Source organism: Balaenoptera borealis, assembly GCF_965194805.1.
Source record: "Balaenoptera borealis genome assembly, chromosome: 15".
In the NCBI taxonomy this organism is placed as follows: Eukaryota; Metazoa; Chordata; class Mammalia; order Artiodactyla; family Balaenopteridae; genus Balaenoptera; species Balaenoptera borealis.
Window position 1 is genome coordinate 76,682,774 of NC_138871.1, and position 12,681 is coordinate 76,695,454.

A 12,681-nucleotide genomic window follows, 5' to 3' on the forward strand; every position below is an offset into this window, starting at 1 on the left:
AGACAGAGACGTAAGCCGACTTCGGAAACACCACGCCTGCGCCGCCGAAGGCCGACGCGCGCTCCCGAGCCCGGCGCGCGCTCCCGCCTGGCGCCCCAGCCGAGCCCAGAACCAGCAGCTAGCCCGCAAGGTGAGGGCGGGTGAGCACACGCGGGAGGGAAGGCCGAAACGCGCGAGCGCAGAGAGCGTGCGCACGCGCAGAGCTCCCGCCGGCCGGCGCCCGGAACGCGGGAGAAGCGTCGGAAGCCACTGAGAGGAGCGGCACGTCGGTGAGCGCGCCCCCTCCCTTATCTCCCGGAGTGCCTTGCGCGCGCCCGGTGGCCGGGGGGGAGGGGAGGGGAGGCGGCGGTGGCAGCCATGTTGTTGTGAGTCTCTGTGTCTCACCCTCGGTACTTCGGTGGTTCGGAGGAGGAGGGGGAGGAGAAGGAGGAGGTGGGGTGGGGGGGAGGGAGGTAGGTGGAGAAAGAAGATATTGCCGCCACCGAAGGCGGAGGAGGGGAGGACGGCCAAGAGCGACGCCGCCGTGTGCCCAACGGTCGGTGTCCCCGGCTGAGGCAGCGCGGCCGCAGCAGCCCCGTAAGTCAGTCGCGCTTGCACCCTCTCCCCGTGCTCTGGCGCCGCGGGGCTGGCTCCCCGGGCTTTGTGTGGCGGCCTCGGCGGGGGCCGCCTGCCGGAGGGAGGGTGGACGGGGCCTGCGGGCTGCCCGGAACGGCTGCGGCCTTGGGCCCGCTCGCACAATGCAGGGGGAGGGGTGCCGGAAGGGGGTGTGGGCCCGGCGGGGGGTGCTCTCGGCTTTCCCGCTTCCTTTCCTCCCCACGCCTCAGCCTCGCGGCGCTGGGTGGCCCACCCGGCTCTTCCTTGGTTTCGGCGCGCTCGGGGTTAGAGACCGAGCTGTCCGCCCGCTCGCCCAGCCCTTGGGCTGGGAATGGGGGGAGAGGCCGGGTGGATCCCGAGAAGCGTGCGAGTTGGAAGTGGGCGAAGAGGAAGGCGTGGGCTTATGAAAACAAGTGTGGGAATTCTCGAGGGCCCGAGTGTGTGCAGGAAAAGCTTCCGGTAGACAGGTGTGGGTTTGAAAGAAAAGGCGACTTGGGTTCGGTGTGTTAGGAATGTTGTGTTTTTGTTATCGGAACAGATTTCGATACTTTGGGAAATGTGTAAATTAAAACCAAAGAAGAGATTAGGGGCTTCAAACATTTTAGCAGTCGTTTTGTATCTGAACTGGGCCAAATTTGGGGAAGATAAATTGTTAAAAGTTGTATGCCCAAACACGCGTGTAAAAGTTAATGTTACTTCTGAGAACTAGGGAAAACCGATTTTTCTTAGCTGTACATTGTAACACATATTTAAACATTTGGGTAGGATGGGACTTGCGGACGTATTAGGTGTAATAAGACAATCATGTTAAAATCTGGACTTTAGTACTTTGTGAGATTTTAACTTCAGAAAACTGGTGACAGATTTTTTTGGGTGAAGGTTTTTGAGGAAAGCTTTATTAGAAAAAGGCTTTTAAATGCTTGAGAGAAATGTAATACTTGTAAAGGTATTGTATACCAAGAAAATTTTAATAAAGGGTGTTACCTAAGGATTTTAAAAGCTTGTTTACTGCTTGGATTCGTGTTTAATAGGTGACTCTTCACCATGTGACCTGGTGCATTGGAGGATGATTTAAGGATTTCTGGCTAGGAATCCGGTTAAAAACACAAAGATAAATAGTTTTGTCTACGTTTCTATTCTTAGTTTTTTAATATCCTGCTTTTAAGAAATGATTTGCTTTATCTGCACAGTCCTAAATAGTTGCTGGCATTTCCCTTATTTCAGGAATGTCTTTAGAAGTCCAATTTTTGGTGAAATTGAGTTATTTTAGAATTGTCTTTCGGTGTCCTTGGGGGCGGTTTTTGTATGAAGTAAGCCGTATTTTTTAAAAAATTAAAGTTATATTTCAGAATCCTGGTTCTTAAGCTTTTTTTTTTTTAACATCTTCATTGGAGTATAATTGCTTTACAATGTTGTGTTACTTTCTGCTGTGTAACAAAGTGAATCAGCTATATGTATATACATATATCCCCATATCTCCTCCCTCTTGCATCTCCCTCCCACCCTCCCTATCCCACCCCTCTAGGGGGTCACAAAGCACCGAGCTGATCTCCCTGTGCTATGCGGCTGCTTCCCACTAGCTATTTCACATTTGGTAGTGTATATATGTCCATGCCACTCTCTAACTTCTAAAGTTCAGTTTTTTGTAAAGTTCATTTTTGTTATTTGCACAGGTCTCTTATCTTCGAGTTAGATTTGCGATTAACAAGCTTAAACATCTTCAAACAATTTAAATTGTTTAACACATGGTTTTCTCAATTTGAGTCTAAAGTTCTTTGATGTTTTGATATCAGTAAGATTTCAGCTTTTTTAAAAGTAAGTTAATTACTGCCGTATTAAAGTTGTTCTTACAAAGTGGTCACTTTAAATAGGCCAATTTTTCTTAGGCATTACAGGTATATAAACCAAATAATGCTGTCTGAACACAGATACAAATATAAGGATTTTGTTTCTCTTAAACCTTCCATACTTGTCTATAAACGTTTCTGGTGTTGAAAGATAATTTATTTTCTCGTGCAGGTACTTATCCTGTTTAACAGAAGTAATTATCAGAGATTTGGGCCAGGTGTGACATCCAAAACCAATCTTCTCAGTGACCAGATGGTCCCCTTTTTATAGATACTGATAGGATCTTAATAATTTTAAGTGGAGGTTGGTTCTGTCTCCTGGACTCAAGTTCTTTGTAGTTTATAAATTAACAACCTTTGAATTCGTTGGGTTTCTAAGATAGGAAAATATTCTGTATTTTCTCATGTTTTTAAGACTTGTGGATACATATTTGAAACATCTGAATGTTTGTACCTCATATGGCTTTGTCTAGCTTGCATTCACAGTTTAAGGCCATTTTTACTGACAGGTGTGATTAAGATAATAATTGTACTTATAATAGTGTAAATTGGTTTGTGACATATTAGATAGATTTTTTGCTGTTCTTAAGAAAGCATAAAAATAGTCTGACTTGCTCCTGTTGTCCCACCTTCTCACTCTTCCCTTTGATGAGTTTGTAAGAAGGAACTGATCAAGTACGGCTCAGCCCCTTTCCTCTTTCTCTTTCAGAGCCTGCCCCCTTGCAGAAAGCACTTTGCTTTTTCTGGAGGCCACCAGGGATAGACTCTGTCCCTTTTTGGAGGAGGACCATGGTTGTCCGGTGCTACCTGTGACTGGGTTAGGATAATTATGGGGTGTGGTGTTAGGAAGCCCTGTTGGTCTAGGTTTAGATTATGCTTTCCAGTGTAGCTTTTCAGTAATAAAGGAGCTATTTGGATTACCATCAGCCTAACTCCTAATGTCTCTCACTCCTGAATTCTGATGTGGTGGGAAAAAGGTTTCTTCAAACCCTGTCATTTAGAAGCTAACGTTTAAATAGTGATTTTTATATTTAGCAATATAGATAGAAGACATTTTTTTAAAAGTTGCTTTTGCAGTGGAAAAGTGAATTTACAGAGAAATATTATTTTCATGCTTTTCCAGTGAAACATTGTATAGAATTATTACATAGGTAGGTGCATAGCATATGCTTTTTCTTCTCAGATTTTCATGTAGCAGTATGCTTAGAGACATAAGCTTAATAATATTTTTTCCCTAGTGACTTTTCCTTTCAGTAACTCAAAAGATCCAATTTATTTATAAATGAGAAATTAAAGCTTGCCTAATTGAACACAAGTGTCAGCTTCCAAAGGGTCTTTTTTTTTTTTTTGGCCATGCCACGAGGCTTGCGGGGTCTTAGTTCCCCTACCAGGGATTGAATCCCGGCCCACGGCAGTGAAAGCGCTCAGTCCTAACCACTGGACCGCCAGGGAATTCCCACAGAGGGTCATTTTTAATTCTTATTGAAATTGCAGAAGGTTTTGTTTCATTGACTTTTTAAATTTATTTTATCTTACTTATTTATTTTTGGCTGCCTTGGGTCTTCGTTGCTTTGCACAGGCTTTCTCTAGTTGCAGCGAGCGGGGGCTACTCTTAGTTGTGATGCGCATGCTTCTTTCTCATTGCAGTGGCTTCTCTTGTTGCGGAGCACGGGCTCTAGGCACGTAGTTGTGGCACACGGGCTTTAGAGCGCAGGCTCAGTAATTGTGGCGCAGGGCCTTAGTTGCTCCGCAGCATGTGGGATCTTCCCAGACCAGGGATCGAACCCGTGTCCCCTGCGTTGGCAGGCGGATTCTTAACCACTGCGCCACCAGGGAAGTCCCTCATTGATTTTTCTTAAAATGAAAAGTTAAATTTGGCCCTTGCCTGACTCATTTTTCTAAAGTGCGTTAAAGAATTAAAAAGGGATAAGAACCAGCTCTATAAAAAAATAAATAAAATTCAAAAATTCAAAAAAAAAGTTAAAAGGGATGGTTATTCAAGCATGTTGGCAAAAAGATAGTTTCTTTAGTATATACCACCTCTGCAAATATAGCTTCTGTACTCCCATCCATTTTCAGTTTACATATCACAGATTTTCACTTCTTATTCTCTTACTATTGTGGAGCGAGAAAAGATTTTAGAGTACTAGAAAACATCTAGTACTAGATTGTGTACACCTTATATATATATTCCAGAATTTCACTGTAGCTACCAAATACAAAAAGGGGGAAGAAGTCTGAAGGGAGAAGGGGTAGTTAGGGTGTCAGTATACTTTGACTGCAAATGGGACAGAAAAAGAAGGCAGACATTTTCACCTACCTACGGCGATATGTATATTTGAACCATAAAAATCTCCAAAAATCTGCTTCCTGGAAGGGATTTGGTGAAATTGACTATAAAGTGACATTACAAAACCACCTATTTGATACCTGCCTAGGAAAATAAAACCTGTAGCTGACCACCAGAGTACATAAAAGATAGTATGGGGAGGGAGGTTAACTTTTTTTTTTTTCCTTTAGTCCCCCAGAAAAAAAGTGTGTAGAGAGACTAGTTTTAGAGAAATCTTTGTGGGTTCAGTTTTACTGGACATTTTATGTCAAGAGTAGCAAGTTCTAGATCTCAAGGTGGTAATCTCTGATTTTAGGCACTGTTTCTGAAAGAGATCAGCAGGAGATAGTCTTCACTAATGTATAAGATGGTTTTATTCATTCTGACTTTAAAAAGTAAATAAATGGCAGAGGCAGGCTGACTCTTAAGTACAGGTCTTTTCTAAGCAGTCAATGAGGCAAATTGTTGGTAGAGAAAAATATGGACTATGGTATGACTTTGTTACATACCAACAAAGAATTGTATACAGAAAGGAGCTACTTGTGTCTTCCATTTTGGTGACCAGGTCATTTATTTAACATCTATGTAGTATTAGCACTTTTAGCATGATTTAATGCAAAACGTTATACTTTCTGTGGCAAAACCTGAGTCATTTGAAACCAATTTAACATAAACAGAATTAAGATTTGAAGTTTAGAGAAGATGATAGCTCCAGGTTTTGCCTACAGATGTTTTCTTGGACCACCTTGCAGTTGAAATATAATTGATTGCTTTTCATCCAAAGGTGCCTTCATTTAATCTCTAAATTATTTGGTTCCTACACTGGCAAAAATAGGAGTATTCAAGGATCTTGCCAAAGACAAATTGTTGCTAATTTTTATGGTAAGTCTGGTTGAGAAGATACTCATGGAGTATTACTTGACTTTCAGTCCATTTGTTACTCTGGATATTCTTAGTTGTATCATTTCATCAAGCTAGACTACCAGAAACTTGCATTCATTTTTTGAGGTTTGCAGGCCTATCATGTGCCAGATTGTGCTTAGATGTTGGTGATACAGTGATCCCTGTTCTTATAGTTTTACTGTAACTATAAGCTTATGTTTACAGTGGAGAGGATGATGATTAAACTCATGTTTACACAGTGCAGTACACTAAGTGCCACTGGAGGTGGTGTTGCAAAAGTGCTCTGGACTCAGGTAGACACTGCAGGGGGTCAGGAAAAGCTTTCCGGAAGAGGTAAAGTTGACTATAAAAAGACTTAGAAAAGTTAATTTAGTCAAGAGATGGGTGAAGTGGCATTTAGCCAGCGGGATTAGTATGTGTAGTGACCCAGATAGGGGAGAATGGCAGAGCTTAAAGTGGGGGTAAGGAGGAGAATTGAAAAGATTTGATTGGAGATACAGGTAGCAGCACACTGGATTAAAGGGCCTTTTTTTTTTTAATGTATTTATTTATTTGGCTGCGTTGGGTCTTCATTGCTGTGTGCCGGCTTTCTCTAGTTGCGGCGAGCGGGGGCTACTCTTCATTGCAGTGCGTGGGCTTCTCATTGTCGTGGCTTCTCTTGTTGAGCATGGGCTCTAGGCGCGAGGACTTCAGTAGTTGTGGCACGTGGGCTCAGTAGTTGTGGCACACGGGCTTAGTTGCTTCGCGGCATGTGGGATCTTTCTGGACCAGGGATCAAACCCGTGTCCCCTGCGTTGGCAGGCAGATTCTTAACCAGTGCGCCACCAGGGAAGTCCAGGGCCTTTTTTAATTTGAACAATTCTGAAGAAGACTTTGGAGATCCAAGATTATATCTTGGGAAGATTTAGATTATATTTTCCAGGAACCTTAACATAATTACTGTGAATCGCTTTCCCTGCCTTGTGTTAGAGGAGTTAGACACATGACTTTCCTTCAGGGATTGACTCTAAAAAAATGAGATTCTGAAACCTTGCATCTGCGAAGAGAGTTGTTGAGCATATTTTCTATTACAACTCTTTGTTCTCTATAATACCCCATATAAGAGATTTCTTTTAAAGCTTAGTGTTAGAAATAAGGTTGTCTCCAAGGAATTGGATAATGAAAATTTTATGTAATGTTCTGTCACCACCCCCAACTTTGTGTCTTTCAAAAGTTAAAGTTTACTTACTGTTTTTGTTATTTAGTATTTGCTTACTTTCCTAAGATTAGTTTTTGTTTTATTGTGTACATTTCCTATGAGTTACTTGGTGTGCCTTCTTCCAAAAATTTTTATTTAAATGAATATAGAGTAAATTTCATTTAGATTATACTCAAGTATATTTCTACCACAGACACTTTATGGCATATAACTTAGTACTCCTTGAAACTGACATAGATTTGGTTTCTCTTTTCAGACACTGCAGTCTAGATGTTTGGTTTTTTGTTGTTTTCTAAGCAACAACTTAGAATTTTTTTTTTTTTTAACTTTTATATCTTTAGGAAATTGGTTTGGTCATATCACTTTAAAGTCATTGGGAAAGAGATCACCAATTCAAGGCTTGTTCTTGAATATTTGAGGAACTTTTTAAAAAAATCACAATTCATATTCATCACCTAAAGGATTTCCTCATATTTGTTTAATTCAAAGATTTGTACCGCTAATATTTTTCTTAGACTGTTCATGATAGGCATAATAAACTAAACATTTTAAAAACTTTTAACCGTCATAGGTTATGACTTTTCCTAGACAAAAGTTCAAGAAAGTTGAAATAGGCAACTCACTCGTTCATTTTTTTCTTGGAAATGAGTAGAAATAGCTGCTTCTCAAAATAATAAGCTTTGTGTTAACATGCTTATAGAAAGTTACAATAATACTGGGTTAAAGTTAAGCAGATTTATTTATTTATGCATGCATGCATGCATGTCGCACTGTGCTGCTTGTAGGATCTTAGTTCCTCAACCAGGGATGGAACTCAGGCCCTCATCAGTGTAAGTGCGGAGTCATAACCACTGGACTGCCAGGAAATTCCCAGTTAAACAGTTTTAATTGTGGGACTTCTCAGAGCCTTTACTGTGTTATTATCACAGAGAATGAATTCCAGAATGACCGTGTACTCAGCTTGCAAAAGAACAAGTGGGTGCTGGGGAGCAGCATATCTTAAATGTATTGGACGAGGAACCTCTTATTTTAAAGAACACTGTGCGTTGGTGATTAAGGAACACACTTTGGAAAATTTTTGTCTGAAGAAAAAATATTTTAAAAACTGCACTGAAGTCTGCTGCTTAAAGTGGTTTTTGTTTTTTCCAGTTGTCTCAGACCAGGAACTCAAATGATTTCCTTTAGTTCTCTGTTACAACCTAATTAACATTTCTTAAGTTATTTCTCCTTGGTGCCATACTGATTCTATTGATACTGTGTAACAATTGAAAATTACTAGGTAGCCATTCGAGACAAGTCTTCGGTTGTTGGGCATTCAGCCTAGTACTAAAATGAACTGAAAATAGCACAAGATTGCTTGTACTCTATTGACTGTGATGAAGCTTCTAAACTATAATGTGTTTAAACTGTATTAATATAGGACCTTTTTAAAAAAAACTTTATTTTGCTAATGTCAACGAGCCTTACAACACAGAAATATAAAAAGATAAAGCCAACAGTACCCCTCTCCTACCAAAGTTAGGTGTTTATTTTTTTCATACTCCACACAAACATATACATTGCTCCTCTTTTGTTAATCAAAACTGGGATCAGGTTACACATCTTAGGCAACTTGGTGTTTTTATTTAATATCATGGATATTTTATTGTATTAGTACATATAACTTTAATAACTTTTAATACTTAGTGTATGGTTTTTTATTTTGCTAACCCATTTTTGTCGAGTTCAGGTTGTTCATTTTCTGTTTTTGAACCACTGCAAGCAGTGCTGCAGCAAATACCATTATTCACTTCATTCTTTTATGTTATTGCTGTTGTTTATGTAAGTTAAATTACCAGAAGAGAAATTACTGTGTCAAAGGATTATATATTGAGTCTTAAGCAGAAAAAAATATGTTCACTCATTATGGTGAGTCAGTATTCTAGAAAGGACTTACATTGCAATTTCACATATTATCTAATTTAGTCTTCACAATAACCTTATGAGGAAGCGTTGTTATTCTCATTTGTAAATGGGGAAACAGAACCAGAGAGTTCAAGTGGTCTGAGTTCATTCAGGTAGTTAGAGGCAAACATGGTACCATATTCTAGATCTTTTGGTTCTGGTTTCTGTTTCTGTTACACCATGATGAATGGCACAAAATTTTTTAGTTGGAAAACCATTAGGGTGCTTGTGAATATATCCCTTAGCTGTAGGTGGTATGGTGTATGTAAGGCTTTCAATCCTATCTGCACAGGGAAGCATTGCCTGGAGAGCTTAAAAATACTAATAAAAATCTGTGCCTTTCTCCCTGCCCAGACTAATTCAAATAAGTCTTAGATAAGTGGGATCTGAGTGTTAGTAGTTTTCAAACCTTCTGTCTAGATTCTAATGCACTGTGAGGATTTGCGAACCAGTGACCTTAAAATTGAGATGCTAATATCCCTGAGGAGTACATGAAGTGTTTCCAAAATGTTAGCACATTTAGCTTCCTGAGGATCAATTTACAGATCCTCACTATGTGTACTGAGAAAGGCACATCTTTGATCCATCCCAGATTTTAATGTGGTGTATTTTACCCCGGATAATTAAACCTTCAGGGCACCAGACTTGGAGTTAGCTTCCTGTAGTGATTAATCTTATGTATTCACATTGCTGTTAGGAATGAAATATAGCCTAGAACTGGAGTATTTTGGCTTCCATTGGGATTTTCTGAATTCGGGTCAGTGATAGTCTTGAGTGGTAGGGAGTAATGGTAAATTGTTTCTAAACCAGTTCACCTCTTCTTTCCTAATTTTTTGTCAAAGAATACTTACAAAGCAAAGAACATACTATGAAATACTTTGAAAGCTAGAAATATGTAAATCATGTTTATTATAGCATACTGTCAAATATATTGTGTTTAAATGTATGATTTGGTTGGCTCCATTTTTTTTTTTTTAACACTTTGCAGGAATGTATCAAAGAGTAAGGTAGAACTAACTTAGATTTAAAAAACTAAGTGCTGACCGCAAGTGTAATTCCTTTAAATCAGGTGATGATAGAACATTTAGATCTACAAATTGGATTTTGATTTTTTTTAAACTCAAAGTCTCATGAAGGTGTGGCTAGAGATAGTTACTGTAGTAGGTATTGGGTATATGTGTAAATTCCTTTATATCATCTTAAAAACCCTTAGAAGTTTACAGATAAGGGGCAGGATTGAACCTGGGCCCATGGCAGTGAAAGCACTGAGTCCTAACGACTGGACCGCCAGGGAATTCCAGAGAATTTTTTTTTTTTTATAAGATATCTTTTTTATTTTTTTAATTTTTATTTATTTATTTATGGCTGTGTTAGGTCTTCGTTTCTGTGCGAGGGCTTTCTCTAGTTGTGGCAAGTGGGGGCCACTCTTCATCGCGGTGCGCAGGCCTCTTACTATCGCGGCCTCTCTTGTTGTGGAGCACAGGCTCCAGACGCGCAGTAATTATGGCTCACGGGCCCAGCCGCTCTGCGGCCTGTGGGATCTTCCCAGACCAGGGTTCGAACCCGTGTCCCCTGCATTGGCAGGCGGATTCTCAACCACTGCGCCACCAGGGAAGCCCCAGAGAATATTTTTAAGTGATGCTTAATTTATTGAAAAGATGTTTTTCTTTTATGTTTGTTTATAAGTCATGATACCTCTCATGTATAGGTAGTATGTATGTTTGAGTTCTACCATATAAGACTGTTGATTTCCAAGTTAACTTTAGTGATTTTTAACATGTATATATTTTAAATATTTTAAAAATATAAGTAACAAATGGGAAATATTCAGAGAGTATAGAACTATAAAATGTAAAATAAAAATCATGCATACCCTTCTCCTGATGTGACCACTGTTAATGGTTGTGTCACTCTTTCTGATTGTTTCCTGTTTTTACAAAAGTGGAATGATAGAAACACTGTTTTCACCTTGCCTTTTCACTTAGTATCCTAGAATTTTTTCCATGTATGCATAAATACATCCATTTCATGCTTTTTAACAGGTGTATAGTTGATAATATTATGTTTTTTTAATCATAATTCTGATTGAGAGAAATTTTAAAGTCTAATGGATAAGATGATATTTATACATTTAAAAATACAAATTAAATGCCATGAGAATTGAGAAAAAGATGACTTGGGGGGGGTGTTAATGGAGAAAGTGGCATGTGAGCCAAACTTTAAGGGATTTGTAGGATTTGCACATGAAGAGATAAATGGCAAAGAGCTGTCCAGGGGACTGGAATAGTTTAGCAAAAGGAAGGTTGGGGAACAGAGTGATGGTTTATGCTTGGTTGGTATGGAAAAGAGCACGGAGCTTTTGAGGTCTTGATGGTGTTGAATCCTCTGCCATTTTAGTAGCTTTGTCTATTAGGGTAGGTAAATTGACCACAATTTCCTTATTTGTAAAGTAGGAATACAATACCTACTTTGCTGGATTGTAATCAGAATTAAATATAATGTGCCTAGTGTCATCTCTGGCATAAAATCAAGTGCTCAGTACATTCTCTTGTTCTCTTTGGGGGATGGTGTCTGATAGAAATTAGTCCAAAGAGGTTTATGCTCATTTGGAAATCATTTTTTTTTTTTTAATTTCATATACTACTTGTCAAAAATATGGTTGAAATAATAAGTGATGTTAGGTTTAAACAACAGCTTGGACCCCAAGTCAGTTAACTTTCTGGAGAGTAACCCCCTTTACAAGCTGCAGTTTATAAATGTTTTGTTTAAAAGTGTGTGTGTGTGTGTGTGTGTGTGTGGTGGGGGGGTGTCCAAATTGTACCTATCCTTCAGGGCCCAGCTTAAATACCACCTGCTTCACATGGCTGCTTGTCATATTGTTATTTTGTTAAACTTATTATGGAAATTTTCAAGCACAAGTAGAATAGTACAATACACCCTTGGAGACCTATCATCCATATTCAACATTGCGTGAAATCTTTATACCCATATTTTACTTTTTTGAAGTATTTTCAGAGCAAATCCCAGACAGTAGCCAGTTTAAGCATAAATTCTCTTACTGATGAGAACTTATTAAAAAATGCAATCTTCTTGCTATTATCACAGCTAACAAAATTCCTTAATATCATCTAATACCCATTCTATATCTAGATTTCCCTGATTTTCTCAAAAGTTTTTTTATAGTTGGTTTGTTAGAATCAGGATTCAAGCAAAGTGTATACAGTATATTTGACTTTTAAGTCTTTTAGTGTATATAATAATCCTCCCTCTCCTCTTTTAAAATTTCATTGATAGTGAAATGAGGTGAATTTTTTATTTTTTCCATATTCTACATTGGGCGATTGCTTCCTTGTGTTATCTATTGACTTTGCTCTCTCTCTGTCTCATATTTCTGATAAATCATTATTTAGATCTAGCAGCTTTATTATTAGATTGATGTTTACTGGGGGTTTTTTTTAGGCAGTAATTCTTCATTGGTGGTACTGTTTTGTATTACATTATGTCATGAGGCATATGATGTCTGCTTGTTCCACTTTTAGGGTGATGGCATATTAGATTACATATAAGAACATTAATTTAGAAATACTGCTTTTGGGGGACTCACTTCATAATATATCTTGGACATTTCACATGTATCTTGGACTCATTAGAGCCACTTTGCGTTATCTAATAATTATCTTCATTTCCATCTAAGTTATTTGACCTACTTCTCTCAGGTGATATGTAAAAGCATGAAAAACTAGCGTTGATTGAGGTTGTTTTAGTGTGTAGATCTTCTCTAAACAGTATTTTGTTTTTCAAAGGAAAAAAAAGAATTTCCATAAGCAGTATTTTATTTCTTAAACCAAACCAATTGAGAGAATGCC

At 39.0% G+C, this 12,681-nt stretch overlaps 1 protein-coding gene across 5 annotated transcripts in view; it reads left to right on the plus strand.

Annotated features, from left to right (window-relative positions):
* Positions 1-250: 250 nt before the first annotated feature.
* Positions 251-12,681, plus strand: part of PUM2 (pumilio RNA binding family member 2) — a 92,423-nt gene continuing 79,992 nt past the window's right edge. For 4 of the 5 annotated variants that reach the window (XM_082358492.1, XM_082358494.1, XM_082358489.1 and 1 more), the window contains exon 1: positions 421-576. The gene's annotated coding sequence lies outside the window, so the exon portion shown is untranslated. Of the gene's footprint in view, positions 270-420; positions 577-12,681 lie in introns of those variants that run through there. The other variant, XM_082358493.1, reaches the window with a different exon arrangement.